The following is a 22,959-nucleotide window of genomic DNA, read 5'->3' as shown; positions in this document are numbered from 1 at the left end:
TGGTGGTGGCGCTAGGGGTGAGGAACCTGTGGCCCTCCGGATGTCACCGAACTTCAGCACCAATGGCCCTGGATGATGAGTGCTGTAGTTCAGCAAGATCACATGGCTACAGTACCATGACAGTCACACTCATGAATCATTTGGGTTCTCTGTTCACCTTTGGGGTTCTTGTAAAAGACATAATGGATGGTAGCCAATGCTTGCCCCCGAGTAGACCCATTGAAGTTAGTGAACGTGGCTAACTTAGGTATATGGATTTCAACAGATCTACTCTGACTTAGGACTAGCATGTACTCCTGAGTAGGACTACAACCTCATGTCCTGTTCCAAGTGAAGTCTTTTCTTACTAAAGACTATTTCAATCAATTTTGAAAAAGAGGCATTTTCACAAACGGTAACTTTAATTTCTCTACTTTTTATGCTTAGAATTCACCAAAATAGCCCTGCCTGATAATATACAGTGCAGTATAGTAATTAGAAGCAAGAGACAAAAATCAGAGCTCATGTTACAAACCTGCAGCTGCAGTGAAGCAAATCATATCCTTTGTGGCCAGAATAATTTTTGATCTTGTTTTTCTTTTCCCCTGCAAACAAAGGGTGCTTGTTTCCCAGAATACAAAAGCCCACAAGGTGATGCCAAGATCAAGGCTGAAAGTGGAAAGGGGATTAGAGGATAAATGTCCTCGAAAGCTGGGCCTATTGGGTCAAGTAGTCAGAAGTATAGTCAACTTGCTGGTGAAAGACTAGAATGCTGTTAGAATCCTTTAAACCTATTGTATCATGCACAGGCCATGCCATTTTCACCCTAGGATCTTTCTTTAGCCACTGCCTCTTCACAGCCCTAGACAATTTAAAATGATTTACAATCACCAAAATAGGGCAGCTCCTAAAATTATGCACCCAAGTGTCAAAAGCCAGGGTGCACAGGTGTGTCTCCAGCATCCATCGAAAACTGTATAAAGAGGTTGCAAGATACAGCTCTGCGTGGAGAGTGATCCACAATTTAGGGGCTTCCACAGAGAACGCCCTCTTTCAGATCACACAAATCCCGAACCTCTGAGGCAATACAACTATGAAGACGCTCCCCTCTGCTGATCTTAACACCCAAGAGGATCTGTAGGGAAGGATCTTAAGATTTTAGACCATAAACTTGTGGGTGTCGATGTAATTTAGCAAAGGCTTCAGGTATGCCTGCATGAACGAGACTTGTTTAGTTTACATTTGTACCAGGTTGTCATTGTTCCTTGATCCTTTTAGATTCCAACACATATCATGTGCACAATACAGGCACAAGCTAGCAATCTGAATTATAGGCTTCATAGGAAGTTGCCTTCCACAATCAGACCAATGGTCCATCTAGGTAAAGGTAAAGGGACCCCTGACCATTAGGTCCAGTTGTGGCTGACTCTGGGGTTGCGGTGCTCATCTCGTATTATTGGCCAAGGGAGCTGGCGTACAGCTTCCAGGTCATGTGGCCAGCATGACAAAGCCGCTTCTGGCGAACCAGAGCAGCGCACGGAAACGCCGTTTACCTTCCCGCTTGGAGCGGTACCTATTTATCTACAGTGGTGCCTCGCTAAAAAGGTAAAGGTAAAGGGACCCCTGACCATTAGGTCCAGTCGTGACCGATTCTGGGGTTGCACGCTCATCTCGTTTTATTGGCCGAGGGAGCCGGCGTATAGCTTCCAGGTCATGTGGCCAGCATGACAAAGCCGCTTCTGGCAAACCAGAGCAGCACATGGAAACTCCATTTACCTTCCCACTGTAGCGGTTCCTATTTATCTACTTGCATTTTGACGTGCTTTCAAACTGCTAGGTTGGCAGGAGCTGGGACCAAGCAACGGGAGCTCACTCCGTCACAGGGATTTGAACCGCCGACCTTCTGATCGGCAAGCCCTAGGCTCAGTGGTTTAACCACAGCGCCACCTGGGTCCCCGCGCCACCTGGGTCCCTCGCTAGACGAAATTAATTCGTTCCACGGGTCTTTTCTTATAGCGAAAAATTCGTCTAGCGCAGTGTTTTTCAACCTTTTTTGGGCAAAGGCACACTTGTTTCATGAAAAAAATCACGAGGCACACCACCATTAGAAAATGTTAAAAAAATTTAACTCTGTGCCTATATTGACTATATATAAAGTAATTCTCCCACGGCACACCAGGCAACATCTCGCAGCACACCAGTGTGCCGCGGAACAGTGGCTGAAAAACACTGGTCTAGCGTATCCCATAGGAATGCATTGAAATTTTTTTGAATTTTTTTTGCCCATAGGAACGCATTAATTGAATTTCAATGCATTCCTATGGGAAACCGTGATTCGCTAGACAATTTTTTCGTAAAACACATTCGTCTAGCGAGGCAACCTCCGCTCAAAAAATCCTTTCGTTAAGCGGAAATTTCGTTAAGCAGGGCATTCATTAAGCGAGGCACCACTGTACTTGCATTTTGACATGCTTTCAAACTGCTAGGTTGGCAGGAGCTGGGACCAAGCAACGGGAGCTCACCCTGTTGCAGGGATTCGAACCACTGACCTTCTGATCAGCAAGCCCTAAGCTCTGTGGTTTAACCCACAGCACCACCTGTAATGGTCCATCTAGCTCAGCATTATTCTGACTGATAGCTGCTTTCTAGGGTTTCAGGCAGTGCCTTTACCTGCAGATCTGGAGTATTCAGCTTGCAACCTTCTGCATGCAAGGCAGATCACAGGAAGCTGCCTTAAACTGAGTCTAACCACTGCTTCACCTAGCTCAGTATAGTCTACACTGAGTGCCAGAGGCTCTCCAGGGTTTCAGACAGAGTTTTCTCCCAGCTCTACCTGCAGATGCCAAGGATTGATGTATTCCTACTGAACTACAGTCCTTCCCCAATAATTTATTCTATTATCATGTGTGTGTTTACTTGAGCCCTTGCTCATGTCCCCAATAAATAGTCACTTTACTTGGACAGTTTAACTCTCTCTCAGCCCACTTGTAGGAGGAGTGCATGTAAACTGTCACCCATTCCTTAGACTTACGTGCACTAAAGGGGGGGAACCAGAGTTGTCCCTTATATTTATAAGACTGCTAACAATCCTGGCACTTCTGCACACACCTCAAATAGTCTGAAACCAGCTGTTGGAAAGTGTGAAAAATTGCAGCTAAAATCCATGTCCTGAAGCCATTTGCACATATAGCTGTTGGACTATTGAAAGAGAGCTGGTAAGTGTTAATGAGCACGCAGACAAACAGTCCTGAAGAGAGCTTAGGAAAGTTTGCATAATGTAGATGCTTCTTCAAGGATAAGAAGCAGCTGAGAACTTCTTCATATTTTTGCACTGTGCAGTGTAAAATCTCAGGATTTAATACCACCATTACTATTAAAACATGTGAACAAGTCATGACAGGCAGTACTTAATTTCTAAAACTAACCTGCCTGGAACTTCCACCCCCTGGCCTAAAAATTCTTCCCAGAGATTACTCAGAAGAAATGAAAATGCATTTAGTTCATGCTCAAAAAAACTGTTCTCTTATTCTGTGATTACAGCTACTTCCCACTTTTCTTCCAGTGGATCTCAAGTTGGCATATAGGGTTTGCTAACAATCTTCCATCTAAATGCTGACCACATTCAGACTAAGCATGGAAGAAGAAGAAGAAGAAGAAGAAGAAGAAGAAGAAGAAGAAGAAGAAGAAGAAGAAGAAGAAGAAGAAGAAGAAGAGGAGGAGGAGGAGGAGGAGGAGGAGGAGGAGGAGGAGGAGGAGGTGTTTGGATTTGATATCCTGCTTTATCACTACCCAAAGGAGTCTCAAAGCAGCTAACAATCTCCTTTCCCTTCCTCCCCCACAACAAACACTCTGTGAGGTGAGTGAGGCTGAGAGACTTCAGAGAAGTTTGACTAGGCCAAGGTCACCCAGCAGCTGCATGTGGAGGAGCAGAGAAGCAAACCTGGTTCACCAGATTACAAGTCCACCGCTCTTAACCAATACACCACACCATCATTGTTAATTGGATGGTATACAGAAATAAATTATCTGTCTTCAAGTCATATCCTAATAGTGAGGCCCATCATTACATCACTTGAGCACAAGTTCAGAGGATGGCAATGAAGAGGTCCAGCAGTTCACCCCCAGAGGAATCAGCATCATGCTAAGGTGATTTTTTTTCCATCCAGAGCAAGCATTTCAGCTTGCCAGATGCAAAAATCTCCCCTGCCCACCCCATGCTGTTCTGGGGATTCTCCTGACACACACAAGCTGATGTGCAGGGGGCACATGGGAGGAGTATATGGGGGGAAGTCCAATTGCTTCCGCTGCAGAGACTCGTTAGCTGACTCTTGCCCAATGGGCTTAAGTTTCAATTTTCATTGAACATTAGCACAATCTTCTTGATTCTAAGAGAAGTTTCACAATTAAACCAATTACTGGGGGAGGGGCTCTTTGGAGGTCTCCATGCAGAGGCTCCATTTGTTGGAGATAATAGTATCCAGCTCTGAGTTTTCCTGTATCAAACAGGCAATTGAACCAGATGGTCTGCAGAAACACCTTTAACTCTAGGATTCATGAGGGGGGAAACGCCTTTGAAAATGGATCACAAGGATTAGCTCAGGTTTGAATTAAGTATTTGTGACTAGAGCCACAAGTTCTTTCATGATACCATGCTTATAATTTTTAATGTCTCAAGGCACCCAAATAGATGGCAGCTCTTGTCCCATTCATCTACCAATCCCCTGACTAGGGATAGGTGAAACTGTCCATTTCTGTTTCTCTTAGTTTCTCATTTTTCCAATTTACAGTCTACACTTTCACATCAGTTTGTGATTCTTTTTAAGTCCTCATGAAAATTCACCAGCATTTTAGTGTTATTTTTCTTCTAAATTTACATTTGTCCATGTATTTTTGCCTAATATACACACATTTTTATAAAAGCAATTTCCCCTGACATAATGCATTTATATGCACACTTTGCACAAGCAGAGGCATTTTTGTTCACATCAGATAGCTACAATGCAAAATTCAGAGGAGTGAGTGTGAATTTTGAAGGGTGTCTATCTTACAATCCACATCTCATTTCAGAAACTGCAAAGTAGGAAAGTTCACCTTTAAATTGTGAACTGAATCAGATTTCTCCTCAATCCTTACCCCTGGCCCAAACTTTTGACTTAACATGTGGTTCTTGAAATTTTCTGAGCGCAGTAGAGTCAGGTCAAGCTTTTATCTGTATGCATAAGAACCAGAAACTTTTGCAAAGTAAATAAAGTCAATCTCCTCCCGATCTTGATTTACTTTGGAGCTTAATGGGAGGAAAAACCGCTGATAGCGAAGTGCACAAACACAACAGCATTCTCAGAGCTGGCAGCTGGGAACAGGGATGTAAGCATGGTTTGAGTTATCTTTATTTATTTTTTAAGAAGCAAGGCCAAATGTTTGTGCAGTATGTAAAATATATGTGACAACAGCAGATACGGCAAGTATTAGAAGGCTGGTTAATGTTCTGCGATGGCTGAAAATGTATGGTATGTGTATATATGGGCTGTGAAATGTCTTCAGAGAAACACAGAACGTACAGCCAAATTGTGGTCAGGGTTAAGGTTTTTGATGGGTTTTTTTTCCCTCCCCCAAAGGCCTTCCATGTTGTACACTTCATTTATAATGTTGACTCTTGGGTTATTCTGAGACATAAAAATAGCAACCTAAGAGGGTGATGGCCAACAGATGGAGGTGGAGTGGAAGGTCTGTGAGTCCTGGCCTTTTGCATGCCAGTGGGTCTTCTGCTCTTCAGCTGCTGTCTCTGTGTACAGACAATGAATCATTTGCCTAGAAATTAAACCACGTATTTGAATAAACCACACTCTGTTGCTGTCTCTGTTTGGTTATTTATTGGGGGAACTGGACCAGTCCAAGCCCATGGATTCAGCACAGAAGCCAGTAGAATTAAAATTCACAGACGCACCAAAAAAAAAAAGCACAATTGTAAACTACCTTGTAAAATATAGTATTAGGGTCATGCAAGGCCTCAAGCTAAAAGGGAATTAGAACAAACCTATTAATAACCCAAAATGCAGATAAAGCTTGTGCTTGGCTTGATAATAAAAAGGCTTGTTAAAATTCCAGGTTCTTGCAGTCATGAAGATTTTTTTATCAGATATATGAAAATCTATGAATGATTTATTTGTAGGATAAGCAGGGGATGGGGTCCAGCTATAGGTCAATCTTAGGATAAGCGTGCTGGGAGCTGAGACTTTTTCTGGGTAAGAGATGTTCAGGAAAACAACAGAAATGATACTTGCTCTATCTGATTAAACAGAACTGATTTGTGACCTTAAATAAAGTAAATGTGTTAAGAGTTCAGCATGAAATAACCTTTGATTTAATTTCCTCCAATTAAGTTATGTACTATGTGGGATTAATTGTACTGCACAATCTGTCCCCACTCTTTAAGTATTCTTATGAAAAATAAGACTTTCCTTTTTTTTCAAATTTGGTGTTCAAGAAATGGAAAAATGTGAAGCCAGGCTGTGATATTAACCCATCATGAGGCTATGGAAGGGTAATTTCATGTCAACAGTCTCTATATATAAAAGATTCATTGTTTCATTCTACTAAGGCTTTAGTCATAGTAGCTATCTACTAGTACCTACTTGGTGCATTGCTTCAAGAGCTCGCTTATCAAGATTCTGGGTCACGTTAGGAAAAACCCTCTGACACTTTCTGATAGATCTCCATCCTTTGGAAAGAATTTTCAAGTGATCGCATTGTGTTTTTGAGCTTACAATGCACTACATGAAGCTAGGGTGTCTGTCTATAGTATGGGTCAATATAAAGATGTCCTCAGCACTGCTTTTCAGTGCTAAACGTTAAATCACTCCTAATCAAAAATCCGTACAGTTAAAGCTATGGTTTTCCTAGTAGTGATGTATGAAAGTGAGAGCTGGACCATGAAGAAGGCTGATTGCCAAAGAATTGATGCTTTTGAATTATGGCGCTGGAGGAGACTCTTGAGAGTCCCATGGACTGCAAGAAGATCAAACCTATCCATTCTGAAGGAAATCAGCCCTGAGTGCTCACTGGAAGGACAGATCCTGAAGCTGAAGCTCCAATACTTTGGCCACCTCATGAGAAGAGAAGACTCCCTGGAAAATACCCTGATGTTGGGAAAGATTGAGGGCACAAGGAGAAGGAGACGACAGAGGGCGAGATGGTTGGACAGTGTTCTCGAAGCTACGAACATGAGTTTGACCAAACTGTGGGAGGCAGTGGAAGACAGGAATGCCTGGCGTGCAATGGTCCATGGGGTCACGAAGAGTTGGACACGACTAAACGACTAAACAACAACAAATCGTAAACGGAGTATACCCCTTTGGACATGCAAAACTCTTCTGCATGAGTGGAGAACACTACGCAGAGAGCCAAGAAAGCTCAAAATTGCTTTTGTGAAACTTGCATGACCTGGCAAAGGTAAGATGGCGAGGAAAAGCAGGGGACAGAAATTGAGAGAGCTGCAGAGGTGTATTTGTAAGCGGTGTGGCTGCATTCAAACCTCCTGACTTTCAAAGGATGAGATCTGTGGACCTACTGGATATTTGATACTGTGGTAACTCAACATTTGCAGCAGGACTAACTAAGCAAACTTTTTGCCCTTGAGGACTGCAGATGGTGGTGAGCGGGTGGTCAGGGGCTTCATGCTGTTGTGTGAGAGAGAGAGAAGGGAAAGAAAGGGAGACTACAGCCTGAATACAGCCAGCAATGGGCAAGGTGTCAGCTATTCACACTTGGAAATTCACATATGTTTATTGGGCAGGATTAGTATACTTATGCATAGAGGCGACTTATGCTCTCATCCATATCACAGCTGTGCTAAGAGCAGTACAGTTTGAATCACATTTTGAATTGTAGGGACCTCAAGGGTCATGTAGTCTAACTCCCTGCAATGCAGGAATCACAGCTAAAGAATCTCTGACAGATGGCCATCCAGCCTCTGCTTTAAAATCTTCAGTGAAGGAGAATCACCTGTCAGACAGCTCTTACTGTCAGAAAGTTATTCCTCATGTTTAGCTGGAATCTCCTTTCTTATAATTCGAATCCATTGGTTTGTGTCCTACCATCTGGAGCAGCAGAAAACAAGCTTGCTCCATCTTCCGTGTGGCAGCCCTACAGATATTTGAAGACGGCTATCATATCACCTTTCATTCTTCATATTCTCCAGGCAAAACATACCCAACTACCTCAACTGTTCTTGAGTAAAGGACTGGACTTTTATGAAACTCAAGTATCAGGGAATTGGAGGAGAGTAGCCATTCAGAGTAGACAGTGGTCCATCTGCCTTTATTTTTTCTACAGTACTCAGCGCCACTGTTTCTTATCCCGCTAAAATATACTTCATAAGAAACAATGTAGAAAAGCCCTCTTACCTATTTTTTTTTAGTCTTGGTCCTTTTTCTTTTAAAGAAGGGAAAAAAGAAAGCTAGGAAAGTTCATAACATTCAGCCCTGGAGGCAGAAGGGTTTTTCCAATGTAAATTTCTTCTGGTCACTGCAATATGAACAGAAATCTTGGCTGGCCCTCTATTGCATCAGTTTTCATATTTTCTTTGCCTGCCTGGCTATTTGTCATTTTCCAATAATCCCATGCCCTGGAGATATTAATGCTTAGAGAATAGGCCTGCCCCATCACCCTGCCCTGCAAACATAATAATAACATTGTGCCTCAAAATCTGTTCATCAATGCTGATCAGAGAAAGAGATGAGATGTCTCCCGTACATACATGGGAACTCTGAGTTGGGGAAAAGGTGTGAGATCATGAATCCCACAACTTTCCTCATGAAAGATACAGATGCCCCTCCAAGTCTGTAAAATGATTTTCTGAAGCATAGAAACAGCCCCAAATGATGCATTAGCAAAAGCAAGATATTTTTGCATGGCCATATAAGGCAAGAAATATTAAATACAGGATCTTTGGGAGTTTTTCTCCTTCCCCAATAAATTCATTGCCTGTCACTAATAAATTCATGATCTTAAATTTGTTGTCAGTTTCTCTTAACTTGTTTTCATTTCCAGAGACACAGACAGACAGACTGACCACAACCAGAATTCTTCCTTCAGCGCCTGATCCCAATTTGCTTAAGCCTCTTGCTGAAGTCATCACTTGGACAGTTCTCAAGTGACCCTAGGCTGGGATCACATATGGAAAAAACGAAAGCACAACATACTGCAGCTAGCCAACAGACTCCTTCTAACCAAACCCAAAGCACTTAGAAGCCCAGGGAAAAGTCTACCTTTGCTCTTCACCTATAGCTCTTCATTTTTTTTTGTATGTTAGAACGAGGGTTGCAGAAGTGATAGTGAGCAACAAGGTATGTTTGCTTCTCTCACACATGCACAAAGTGATCCCTTGCATACTTACTTTCTGTTAAGTCTGATGGATTTAAATACAAAAGTTAAACATGCATTTACATATTTCCTATTGAAATCAGTACTAAAAAGTAAAATAAAAAAATTCCTTCAGTAGCACCTTAAAGACCAACTAAGTTCCTTGGATGGATCATATCCATAAACATGCTGTTAAGCTAATCTAAATAACCATTTGCACTGAATGAAGTCCTCAGTTACCCATTTCTCTTTCTAAGTAGTTGTAAATCTTTAGGGCTACAGTAGATACTAGTGACATACTGCTTTTCACAGTATTAAGTCTACATGCCTGAATGAATGCTCCAAAAGAGGCTGTCTGAGATATCAACCAGCTTTGAAAGACCAGAAGGAGGAGTTACTTATGAGTAGATCTGCATATGGCTGGGAATTTTAATCTCAGGTAGTCAAAACCAGTACTGAAGCAGGGTAGTCTTCATTCCAATTAGTTAATCCATAACACTTTTGTCTCTGGCTCTACCAATTATTGTTTCTGAGTCTGCCACCTGCCAGCCTAAAATGCTGTCCCTTCAGGATGCACCAGGGACCACACAGGGATTGGGAATGCAGGTTGGTTACCTCTGGTCTAAGTTACACTTTCCCTTGTAGTATCTATTCTGGCCAACACTGACAGGAGGCTGTGGAAGAGTTAAATGCGGGGAGCCTAAGGCTTCCCAGATGACTGTTCCTTTAATGAGGGTTAGGATCTTTATTTTAAAGGTCTGGCATATACTCTAAGAACTTCACATTTGCCTAGAAAATTATGAGGATGTTTTTTAAAGAACAAAAAATCAGAAGCTTAGACTCGTAGTATTGTAGAGTTGGAAGGAACCTCAAGGGTCATCTATTCCAACCCCCTTCAATGCAGGAATCTCAACTAAAACTTCCAAGACAGATGGCCACTGTTTAAAAATCTCCAAGGAAGGCGAGTCCACAACTCTCCGAGTGATTTCATTCCAATGTCATACAGCTCTAACTGTCAGAAAGTTATTCTCGATGTTTAATCAGAATCTCCTTTCTTGTAACTTGAAGCCATTGGTTCAAATCTTAACCTCTGGAGCAGGAGAAAACAAGTTTGCTCCATTGTCCTTGTGACAGCCCTTCAGACATTTGAAGATGGTTATCATATCTCCTCTTAGTCTCCTCTATACCAAATTCCCTCAACTGTTCCTCATAAGGCTTGGTTTCCAGACCCTTGATCATCTTGGTTTCCCTCCTCTGCACACGATCCAGCTTGTCAATCTCCTTAAATTGTGATGCCCAAAACTTGACACAGTTTCTAGGTGGGATCTGACCAAGGCAGAATGCAACATTATTATGTCCCTTGATCGGGACAACAGACTTCTGTTGAGGCAGCCTAGAATAGCACTAGCTTCTTTTTCTTCTTCTTTTTGCTGCTGCTGCTGCTGCTGCTACTGCACCACACTGCATCTAACTTGTAGTCCACTAAGACCTCTACATCCTTTCTACATGTACTCCTGGGAAGCTAAGTGTCCCCCATCTTATATATGTGCAACAGGTTCTTCCTGCCTATATTCAGAGCCTTACATTTGTCCCTACTGAAATTCGTTTTGTTAGTTTTGACTCAGTTCTCCAATCTGATAAGGTCAACTTGAATCCCAATTCTGTCTTCTGTAGCATTAGCTACCCCTCCCAGTTTGGTGCCATCTGTAAATTTGATGAGCACCCCCTCCATTCCTTCATCTAAAGATGTGGAACTGGAAAAAAAAACTGAATATGTGCCATGCCCACAATGAACATGTGTGCACCATTCCTCATCACAGAAAAGAACAGGGAGTATGCATGCAGAGCAATTGAATCTGGTGAGTGTGGCAACAGAGAACTCTAGGGAACACATATCATATTTTTCACAGCACCCCCTGTTTCTAAAATGTTAATTTGGCAATCCTGTTCTGATCTTGTTTTTATTCCACTACTTGCCACGGTCTCTCCATTCACAGCAATGGGACCTTCTTCTCCTGTTTGACCCTAGAGTGAGTTTCCAACTACCCACGTTTAGGGATGACTGCATCCACCTCTTGCCTTTCCGTCTCCCCTCGGTGCTGAGATTTCATGGCTGCCTCTGCTCTGAGTCTGACAACAAAGCTCTCAGGAATCCCCCCTCAGCCAAGAATAATACCCATAAAAATAAAGTCCTTATTAAAGCCAGATTACAACTGATCTGAAGTTGCAGTGAGTGTAATGTGACTCAAATAAAAATCCCAAGAGAGCTGGAGACAGAAGGTGGGGGCAGGGGGAGGGAACCTCTCACTTTCAAAGTCCTGGACCCCAAACTACTTCTGAGTTGACTGGGATAATCCATCAGACGACCACAGAAAAGAATGCCTCCTCCGCTCCAGATGCAGCTGTATCTTGTCCCAGCCTGTCTTTCTACAGCATTGTGATCATAACCACATCAAGAAAGTAGGAAAGCACAACCTTCATTAGCTGGGCAGGTTGGAAATATCCACTGTCTAGTGCATATACTTCATTCATACACACACACACACACACACACACACACACACGTGTGTGTGTGTATTTTGTAATCAGAACTATTTTATACATATTGCTAGTTTACTGTGTTGGAGAGGAGCTCAGGTGGCAGTCAGGAGGCAAAGATTTTTTTTTCCTTTAATAACAGAAGAGACTTACAGTGTTTAAGGTCTAAGGATGCAATCGGTTTAAGGACGCAATTGGTTCCAGGGAGCCGTTCGCTCCCCGAGCAATACTTAAAAGGAGCGCCTCTTCCATGCATGTGCGAAGTGCCAACAGAGCGTTTCTGTGCATGCACACACTGCACAGATAACTTCTGCGCATGTGCGTGCCAAGGAACCCGGAAGTAAACACTTCTGGGTCCGCGGAGTACTCAAACCAAGAGTACTCAAACCGCAGTGGACGTAAACCGAGGTATGACGGTACCTCTCATCAAACCTGAGCTGGAGTTATGAATCAAGGCAGGAGAAAATGGCAGCAGTTGCAATGAACCATGGGAGCACAGTCTAGTGGCAGCAAGGCTGATAATAGGCAGTGAGAAGTTTATATATGGCAGGACTTCAAAGGAGACACTCCGTTACACAGAACCAAACTTGTGGACACCAGTGGTGGATTTAGGGCAGCATGGCTGGTTCTGCTGCACTGGGTGGCGAGCCTAAGGGGTGCTGCCAGGTGTCTATAGCTGCCAAGTCTCCCGTTTTTCGTGGGAAACCCCCAGATTTTAATCCGTTTCCCGCTGTTATCCCAAATAGAAAAAAATCCCGGAAATCCCCCAGATTTCCTACCTGCCGGGGAGGCTCCATTCCGGGTGCCGCTCTGTCCAGACATGCGTAGAAGCGACTTCTGGTGCCGCGCCGCTGCTGATCCCGCATTTTTCAGCGGGAGACTTGGCAGCTATGCAGGTGTCACAATTAGAACATAGTAAGTTGAGCAGAATGGAAGGCGAGAGGTGGGGGGCATCAAAATTTGGCCTTCCACCAGGCACCATTGACATTTGAAAGACACCACTTGAAGAAAGATAATTGTGTATTTCCTTTGTGAATCACACTGAGCAGGGGGCATTTAATTATAATACAATGGTACCTTGGTTCTCAAACGCCTTGGTACTCAAACAACTTGGAACTCAAACACTGCAAACCCAGAAGTAAGTGCTCCGGTTTGCGAACTTTTTCAGAAGCCGAACATACTTCGTTTTGAGTGTTACGCTTCTGTTTTGAGTGCCACACTTCCATTTTGAGTGCCACACTTCCGTTTTGAGTGTTACACTGAGGTCTGTCTGTTTTTCCCATTTATTTTGTGTTTTTGTTTTTGCTGCTCTTTTTGTTTTTGTGACTGTGTGGAACCCAGTTCAGCTACTGATTGAATGATTGTGTCCCTGCAGTACATTGTTTATTGCTTTCATTTTATGGCTCAGTGGTCTCATTAGATAGTAAAATTAATGTCAAATTGCTGTTTTAGGGGTTGTTTTTAATAGTCTGGAACAGATCAATCCATTTTGCATTGCTTTATATGGGAAAACACGCCTTGGTTTTGGAACACTTTGGTTTTGGAACGGACTTCCAGAATGGATTAAATTTGAGAACCAAGGTACCACTGTACTTCTCAATGATATAGCACAGTGGTTCCCAAATATTTTTCGGCCAACTGGTGGACACCACCCACTTGGTTCCATAAACTCATCCCTAGTGCCCCCTACACCATAAAAAGTATTATTCAGAATAATGGTTTGCATGATGGTGTTTCCTGCTTGGCAGGGGGTTGGACTGGATGGCCCTTGTGGTCTCTTCCAACTCTATGATTCTATGATTCTATGACCCACAAAGGAAGATAATAGCACACTAACATTCTAAATAGTAGCAGTTAATCATACATTTGTCTAAATTCAAATTAAACTGTGTAGTTTAATTAATTCAACAAAAACGATGAACTTGATCCAGAATTACCAGCTTTTCAAAGTCATTGGCACCTTCAGAACCACAAACGCTCCAAGTGTCCCTATTTTCCAGGGACGTCCCTGATTTAGAGAAGCTGTCCCATTTTCTGATTTGATCCCAGAATGTCCCACTTTTCTGTAGGATGTCCCTGCTTTCATTGGCTAAATATTGGAGGGTATGTAGTTATACGGCCCCCAAGCCAGCTGAAGACATTCTGTATAGGGAAGCTTTTTAAAATATTTAATGTTTTATTATGCTTTTATATGTGTTGGAGGCTGGGGCAACCCAGTAAGACGTGTGGGGTATAAATAGTAAAATTATAATTGTGGAATGGGGTGTCCCTATTTTCGTTGGAGAGTATGGAACCACCTTCCACCCCTTGCCTCTTAGGGCTGCCTAGGTAATACCACTACACCCCAGGGAGTAGCACCACCCACTGAAATAATGTATAAATGCTCAAAGAGCTTCCCATACATGTATTGCAGTTATTATTACAAAAAAACCTCGGCAGTAGGTGGCTTCACAGCACTTCGGATGAGTGCAGCTCAGCAGAATTGGCACAGTGGCTACTTAAGCTTCACCCAAAAAGAGAGTGGACCAAGACACATATTTGCATAAAATTTGCATGTGCTAATTTGTATGTCTACACAAATAGGTGCAAATTTAGAAAGAAATGATGTAATTTGAATAGAAATACAATTCATCTCATCATAGCAAAGTATGAATGTGACCAGGTTGTATGCCTGCTTAGTTTGCTATCCAGCTATTAACAATTGGTGGACCACTTCATGGTCCCTCCTGCATATCTCTTCTTATGGTTTTTTATCTTTAAATCGGGCAGGGACCAAACAGCCCTTCAAAAAAAGCACTGGCGGAGGAAGGGGGTGTGGTGGGTGCAGTCCGCCCCGGGTGTCATCCCTGAGGGGGGTGACATTGCTGCCCCGCCCCCCTGGGATGCTCGCCATGGGCGGTGCCGCCTGGGACACTCGCCGCTCACTGTGGGTGGCCCCCTTGGGCCGTTCGCCACTCGCTATGGGTGGTTAGCCCCACCCCTGGGTGCACAGCAGCTAGATCCGTCTCTGGTTCTCTGTGCTGTGGTAGAAAGCCACAGGTATCTTTGGGCTTTGGGTAAGAAAAGACACAACTGTACTTACTACGTAAAGGGACCTAACCATTTATCTGAATTTAAAACTCAGTGGAAGCCTATAGCCTCTAACGGCAGTCAGCCATGTTATCAATAAAGCAAACAGCAGCCAGGTACTGGTATTCTTCCTCCCATGCTGCCTCTGGAGTAAAAATGGCCCCTCCTGCAATTATTCACTCTTACAGGAATTCCACATGCACATTACCTCATTCTAACTGGCCTGGTGGCGACACTAACTCCAGACCATCCCTATTTTCCAGGACAGTCCCTAATTTCATCGGAGAAATGTTGGAGGGTATGTAACTGGTCACCTCACACTGGTGGAACTGAGAGGATAGACTTGCAGTTCCAAGTTCCCTGCTTACCCTTAAGCTGCCCTGACCATGTAACAAATATTCTGCATGGCAAATGAGGAATATAAAAATATTCATCCTCCCGCCAAGCCTTTCCAGCTTTCTGCCAACCACTACACTATGGGCACTTGAAAAGTATACTGGAACCGTAGGGCCAAGGCCAATGCTATTCAAAAGCAAAACAAACAAGAAATGTGGACAGCCTCAAAGCCTGCAGCTGACAGGAAATCCCTCTGGGAAGGCCCAGGTGTTCACCAGGAGAGAAGAAAAGGGGGGATTAAAAACCTCTCCACCCCATTCTATAAGAATCCTTTGGCCTGGCCATCTCAACATTAGCATTTCCCACAGAGAAAAGGGAAGGAAGGAAGGAAGGGAAGGTGGCTTGTAGGCGAAGTCCCTTCCACTTTCTTCAGTCCTTGAATAAAAGGGAAAACCCAACCCTGCGGCTTATTTTTATTTTTATTTTTTTAAGTAGCACAAATGTAAAATGGAGGAATGGCCTCCCCAAGAAAAGATAGGAAGAGCTCGTTAGTGGCTGCACTTCATCTATATCAAAGGAGTGTCTTGGAGCCCATCCCAGAAGGATCCAGCTGTGTTTCAATAAAGTGGCTACAGGGTTCGAAAGCTGAGTCAAAAGCACTTTGAGAGCATCGTCAAGCAGGCATTCCATTCCATTTATTTATGAAGGGTATTAGAAGTTATTGGGGAGGGGAGAGGGGGGGCATGAACAGGATGTCTATGAGAGACTGGCCATGTTTTGTTCCAGCCAATGTCAGAGAACACAAAATGTCAGAACCCCACCCCAACCCCAACCCATGGAATGAGTCTCGTGAAAGGCCATTCCCAGTAGTGCAGTCATGTCGTGCAGCTCTTAAGCCTCTGTAAGGGGAAACTGCCAATAATAGGAGAGGGGGGAGTTCCAGAAATGACAGTCTTTCAATACAAGCCACAACTTATCAATCATGCTAATAATGAGGCCTTCTGTGTATTTAAAAATAGCGTGTGGACATACGTTTGGGATGTTTTGTTGATCTTCTAGCTTCCACTTGTAGAAAGTATACTGGAATCTCTATACATTTGCAAATGTATAGAAAATGTGCCCTGTGATTGGCAGTCCGTGTCCTGAGCGGCCAGTACAACAGCCAAAACTTTGCCCCGTTTCCCAAATGTCAGATTTACAATCGATGCATGCATATGCTAAAAAAAGATTTGTCCATTTGATTTATAACCCACCCTTCCTCCCAAAGAAGCCCAGGCCAGCAGACACAGCAATGATAAAACATTTTTAGAAAAGAAAATGAAGTTTTAAAGCATTCCAAAATAAGTTTTAAAAGAGCTTTAAAAAAAAAATCTCAACTAGTGATCTCAAGGTTGTCAGAGAGTGTGTCTTTCAAACAGCAGGTGACTGGGTAAAGAAAAATATTTTCAAATTTCTGTTGAAAGTTAATAATGAGGGAGACAGATGCACCTCACTGAGAGGAGAATTCCATAACTAGGGAACCACCACTGAAAAGGCCCTACAGGGCAGACACCAACAGGGCAGACACCAAAGTTAGCACCATCCCCAAGGCCTCAGTTGCAATTGTAAGGTTCAAGGTAGTTGGTACTGGGGAAGGTGCTCTTTTAGGTATTTGGGTCCCAAGCCATTTAGGGCATTATATACTAGCACTTACACCTTGAATTTGGCCCAGTACCTCACTGGCATCCAGTGCAGTGCTTTCAGGACCAGTGACACAGTTAGTTAGTTAGTTAGTTAGCTAGCTAGCTTGCTTGCTTGCTTAAGTTATTTGTATCCTGCACTTCAGCTAAAGATGTTGGAGAATTCTGATGGGAATGGCAACAGGAGTGGAAATTGCAAGTGTTCACTTATTTTTCCAGAATGAAAATCAATCCAGTGAATGTGATTAGCATTTGCTGTTGCTTTCCGTCCACAAATGATACATAGCTGATTACTTTTCCCCAACCATTTTGCATTGCATTCCCTTTGCATTGAAATGAATGGGGCTGGATGACATAACGACACTGTAATTTACATACTTAATTCCGTAATTTATGTAATTTCTGCACAGTGAACAGCAAGACAAATTACAGAGATTTTGGTGGAAAACTAACTGCAGCAGAATAGAAGCGGTGCTGCATGTGACGAATACAGAGTGGAATACAAAACAATGCCTTATTACATTCCTACCTTCAATCCAAGCCACAACTTTCTTGGGCTTTAGGGAAGTTTTTAATGTTTGATGTTTTACTGTGGTTTTTTAATTGTTGAAAGCTGCTCCAGAGTGGCTGGGGCAACCCAGAAAAATAGGTGGCATATAACATCATCATCATCATCATCATTGACTGGCTTAGCATTGCCTCTGAATCTGAACTTAAGTTGTGCTTCCCACACACAATCTGCAAATGGTAAGATAAGAACTAACCTTGGTTACTGCTTGTCGTTTGGAGAGGTGCAAACCATGTGTTAAAGTTGAGACATCATGCTAAGACAGACAATTGCTAAGACAGACCAGCAGCATGGCAGAAGCATGGTTGGAGTGAAGCACCAGCAATTTCACCATGTTTATTTTTTTACTATGGTTTAATGTGACATGCTAACCAAGCCATTGGTTCTCAATACACTGTCAGTTGACACGTTCTTTCCCTTTCAGCTTCTCTTCTGTTTTCAGTTCCCCAATCTTCTTGGTTTCCTTATATAATAATAATAATAATAATAATAATAATAATAATAATAATAATTTATTATATGTACCCCGCCTATCTGGCTGGGTTTCCCCAGCCACTCTGGGAGGCTTCCAACAAAGATTCCTTGTTGTGTTTGTGTGTGTGTGATATTTAAGTCGATCCACTGTCCATTCTGACCCAAATTAAGCAAAGGTGTCCCTAAGTAGTCCAAATGGCATGGATTAGGTAAGTGTCTCCTTGTTGTCATATCATGTTTGTATAAAGCAGGCTCCCACCAATTTTCTTTTGCCATAAATCAATGAAAATTGATGTTATGGACTTTCACTTCTGAAGAATGAGTCTTTTTGCAATTAAGCCAGCTCTGTGTATTCATTTAGCATGCCCTTCACTGATGTCCCACTTCACCAGAACATATTTTATGAAAAGATGCTAACAGCAGAGCTTCTTTTTCTGTTGATATATGCATCAATGCAGATACTTCAAAGACATACCTTGTGGGTGCCTGATGCAAGTATGCAAAATGACTTTAACAGATTGGAGAACTGGGCCCACACTAAGAAAATTAATTTCATTAGGGACAAATGTAAGGTTCTTCACTTAGGCGGGAAGAATCATTTGTATAAATATAAGATGGGGGACACCTAGCTTACTAGTAGTACACGTGAAAAGGATCTAGGGGTCTTAGTGGACCACAAGCTTAACGGGAGTCAAAGGTGTGATGCAGTTGCAAAAAAAAAAAAAAAGCTAATGCTTTTCTAGGCTATGCCAAGTGTCCCGATTAAGGGAAGTCATAAAGGTAAAGGGACCCCTGACCATTAGGTCCAGTCATGACCGACTCTGAGGTTGCGTGCTCATCTCACATTATTGGCTGAGGGAGCCAGCGTATAGCTTCCAGGTCATGTGGCCAGCATGACAAAGCCGCTTCTGGCAAACCAGAGCAGCACATGGAAATGCCATTTACCTTCCCGCTGTAGCGGTTCCTATTTATCTACTTGCATTTTGACGTGCTTTCGAACTGCTAGGTTGGCAGGAGCTGGGACCAAGCAACGGGAGCTCACCCCGTCACAGGGATTCGAACCGCTGACCTTCTTATCAGCAAGCCCTAGGCTCAGTGGTTTAAACCACAGCGCCACCTGGGTCCCTAAGGGAAGTCATAGTGCCACTCTATTCTGCCTTGGTCAGACCACACCTGGAATACTGTGTCCAATTCTGGACACCACAATTTAAGCAGGAAATTGACACGCTGGATCATGTGCAGAGGAAAGTAACCAAGATGATCAAGGGTCTGGAAACCAAGCTTTATAAGGAATGCTTGAAGGAGCTGGGTATGTTTAGCCTGGAAAAGAGGAGACTTAGAGGAGATATCATAGCCATCTTCAAATATCTAAAGGGCTGTCACATGGAAGATGGAGCAAGCTTCTTTTCTCCTGCTCTGGAGGCTAGGACTCAAACTAATGGCTTCAATTTACAAGAAAAGAGATTCCGACTAAACACCAGGGAGAACTTTTTGACAGTGAGAGCTGTTCGACAGTGGAATGGAGTCTCTTGCAAGGTTGTAGACTCTACTTCCTTGGAGGTGTTTAAGCAGAGGTTGGATGGCCATCTGTCTTAGATGCTTTAGCTGAGATTCCTGCATTGCAGGGGGTTGGACTAGCTGACCCTCGGGAAACCTTCCATTTCTATGAGTCTGAGTCTGTGAGTCTATGCATCTCACATGAGATATGTGCAATCTCATATTAGCAAGCACTAATGCATGTATTATGAACATATTGTTATGAATTTAGGTGGGAGGAAGTAGGCTGTATGTGAGATCCTTCTAACGTCTGGATCTGGCCAGTGTCAAAATATAAGCCAGGCTAGCTTCCTGTGTTGAGGTGACAGCCCGGGTGATGCGTCATTAAGGGGAACAAAGGAAAGGGGCTCTGTGTGAGAAGGCAAATGGGTGCGGCCATTCTGCCAGCTCAGGACAAATCCGGAGTTTAGAGTTGAACGTTGCAGTGATGTGACCGAGAAGTAAAGCAGCAAGCTGGAGAGACAGTCAGAGCAACATTTGAGAGCAATGGTTGATTTATGTTTTAATCCGAGGCTGCAGCTATGGGAGAAACAAGACCCTTTGGGGGTGCTAATACTGTGAACGTTTACTGTGTATAGGTGTAAATAAGCCATATATCATAAAGACAAATCCAAAAGAAAACACGACCCCTGGTTAAGCTTCTGAAACCCTGGGAATTTCACACCACTTGGAGATTTGGGTGGTGGGCAACGATATTTAGCACCAAGCAAAGGATGAGGCCATTGGCTTTACAGTGTGTTCTCTCATCCTGTAGGAATCATACTGCAATCACATATGTGGAGACTTTCTATTTAATTACAAAATATTCCTTTTCACAAATTTACTGTGTAACAAACAAATATATTCAATTGGGGGGGTAGCTTTATAACAGCAGAGAAAAGGCCTCATGGCAATGAATGTCCAACTTGCAGTGACTGTTTATATAAGCAATAAATGGAGCTCAAGTCTTTCCAAATATTTTGCATTTCTATTTGACCTCACGTAGGCAGACTTTTACAGTCAATTCAGCCATTAAGGAGGCCAGATTCCAAATGTCTGAAAGCCGTTTTCTGAGTACTGGAAGGTTAGTGTCATGCCATTTTGCAACAATTAAAATTCGGCAGGGTTTAGCAAGTTCCAAAACAATTCATAATGCTCCTCCAGCATGCAGCCCTTTAGAAATACTAGGAATTATTATCACCTTCCTCAACCTCTTCCTGCAATGTGCCAGTTGACCAAAACACCTATAAAGACATGAAAGCACAGTGCCTGCTTCTCCCTTTAACTACTACAGTAGCTCAGACAACACCTGCACAAAAAAAAATAATGTACAGTATGGATTAAGAACATAATAAGAAGACCTATCTAGTACAGAATTCTCTTCTTGCAGGGCCACAAGCAGCACTGAGGCCTCTGCTCTCTTGTGGTTTCCAGCAACCATTTTTCAGATACATTACTGTCTCCAGCTGAGGAGGCGGAGCATAGTCATCATGGCTAGTAGCCATTGATAGTCTTCTCCTCCATGAATTTTTCCCATCCTCTTCTAAACTATCTACCTCACTGTGTCCTGTGGAAGCAAGTTCCACAGTTTAACTATTGAGAAAAGGGGTGTCCAGAATCTTGCCTGTTGTTTCTGTGACCAACTTCCACAAGTTACCTGAATCTTTCACATGTTCAGTTTGAGCAAAGCCGTCTCACGTACAGCCCACATTCATGTAGAATCCAGTCTGTTTCCAGGTAAAATTTAAAGAGCTGGTTTTAACTTTTAAAGCTCCAAATGGTTGGGACCTGATCACTTGAGGGACCACCTTCTGCCATATTTATCTCACCTTTGGAGGCCCTGATCTAGGTTCCCCAGAGAATGCAATGAGTCAGGTAACCAACAGTGAGAAGGGCTTCTGGCATCATTCTGGCATCATTCTAAAGAGGCTTCACAGAAGCCTAGAAATGTACAATGAAAAGAAAAACACATTCACCAAAGCTCTAAATAAATTCTAAAGCACTGTGAGAAAGAAGAAGAAAAATGGAAGCCTCTTTCACATGGGGATGAAAGGTTTTTGAGAAACTGGAGGCCAATCCTTGCAGATGTCGGCTCTGTTGAGGTGAACATTTGGAGAACAGGATGGAGCCAGCAAGTAGAATTCCCTCTCTCCCTGCTATGTACTTCATTATCTATAGCAGTATTTCCCAACCTTTGGTCTCCAGCTGTTTTCAGACTACAAATCCCATCATCCCTGACCACTGGTCTTGCTAGCTAGGGATGATGGGAGTTGTAGTCCAAAAACAGCTGGAGACCCAAGGTTGGGAAACACTATTCTATAGTACACATTCCTTCTGTGTATACATGTTGTCTGTGCAGGTCTTGGATGCTTCAAAGATAAACATTAATATTGTAGCCAGACACAGCCGTCTTTCCTATTGGGTTTACTGGCGCATTGCGCCAGGGCACCAGCCTCTCAGTGGCACCCCAGTAAATGGGTGAGCTGCGCGGCTTTGCTAGCGGCCTCCCCTTTCCCTCCTGCATGCCCACCAGCTGCGCCCTGTCAACCATATGGCTGGCGGGTGTGCAGCTTGCCTCCCAAGCCTCTGCGGAAGGAGAGCGATCCCTGCAGAGGCTTAGGATGGAAGCTGCGCCCTGCCAACTATATGGCTAGCGGATGTGCAGCTTCCTTCCCAAGCGTCCACGGGAGGAGAGCGATCCCCGCAGAGGTTTTAGAAAAGGTTGACAACTCTGGGAAACGGGGGGTGGGGCGCTGGAGGGATCTTTGCACCACAGCACCAGATATCTTAAGATGGCCCTGTAGCCAGAGAAGCTTTATTATATTGAAGTTAGCCAACACAGAAACTTTTAATTGGTTTGCTCAAGGTGGGTCACACCCAGATGCCTCCTCAGTCTCATTGGGAGTTGTGGCCAAAAGTGGTTTATAGCATACAGAAAAGAATACCCTTGCTTTTTTATGATCATCAACACATGACTTTTATTTCTTGGAGTATTCTCAGAATCTGAAAACACAAGAGGCAAACAGATGCTAGACAGTTGACATACTTGTAGCTAAAGTGATTTTACCAATAGCACTTTTGGTTTGGCCTCATATCAAATTGTTGACTTCACCACTCACTAGCACCCATTGTTCTCTACTCCCACTATAGTGATGTTCCAAAGGTGGATGAGAACAATATGTGCCCATTTCTTTAGTATTATTATTATTGTTGAAGAGTAGAACACATGACAGATCCCGATGTCCCACCCACCTCTTATGCCTGAGTTAGATCCACCCATATCATATGGTTCACAATTAGAGAACCACAGGACATTTCGTTTGGATTCATTTGTGATCAGCATCAGGACAGATGGCCATCAAATGGCTAAACTGAAAATCAAACAGTACCTATCCAGAGTGGGCATCAAATCTTTGACCT

The sequence above is a fragment of the Zootoca vivipara genome, chromosome 7, assembly GCF_965207765.1.
Source record: "Zootoca vivipara chromosome 7, rZooViv2.hap1.1, whole genome shotgun sequence".
Taxonomy (NCBI): Eukaryota; Metazoa; Chordata; class Lepidosauria; order Squamata; family Lacertidae; genus Zootoca; species Zootoca vivipara.
Note: the sequence above shows the minus strand (reverse complement) of the source record.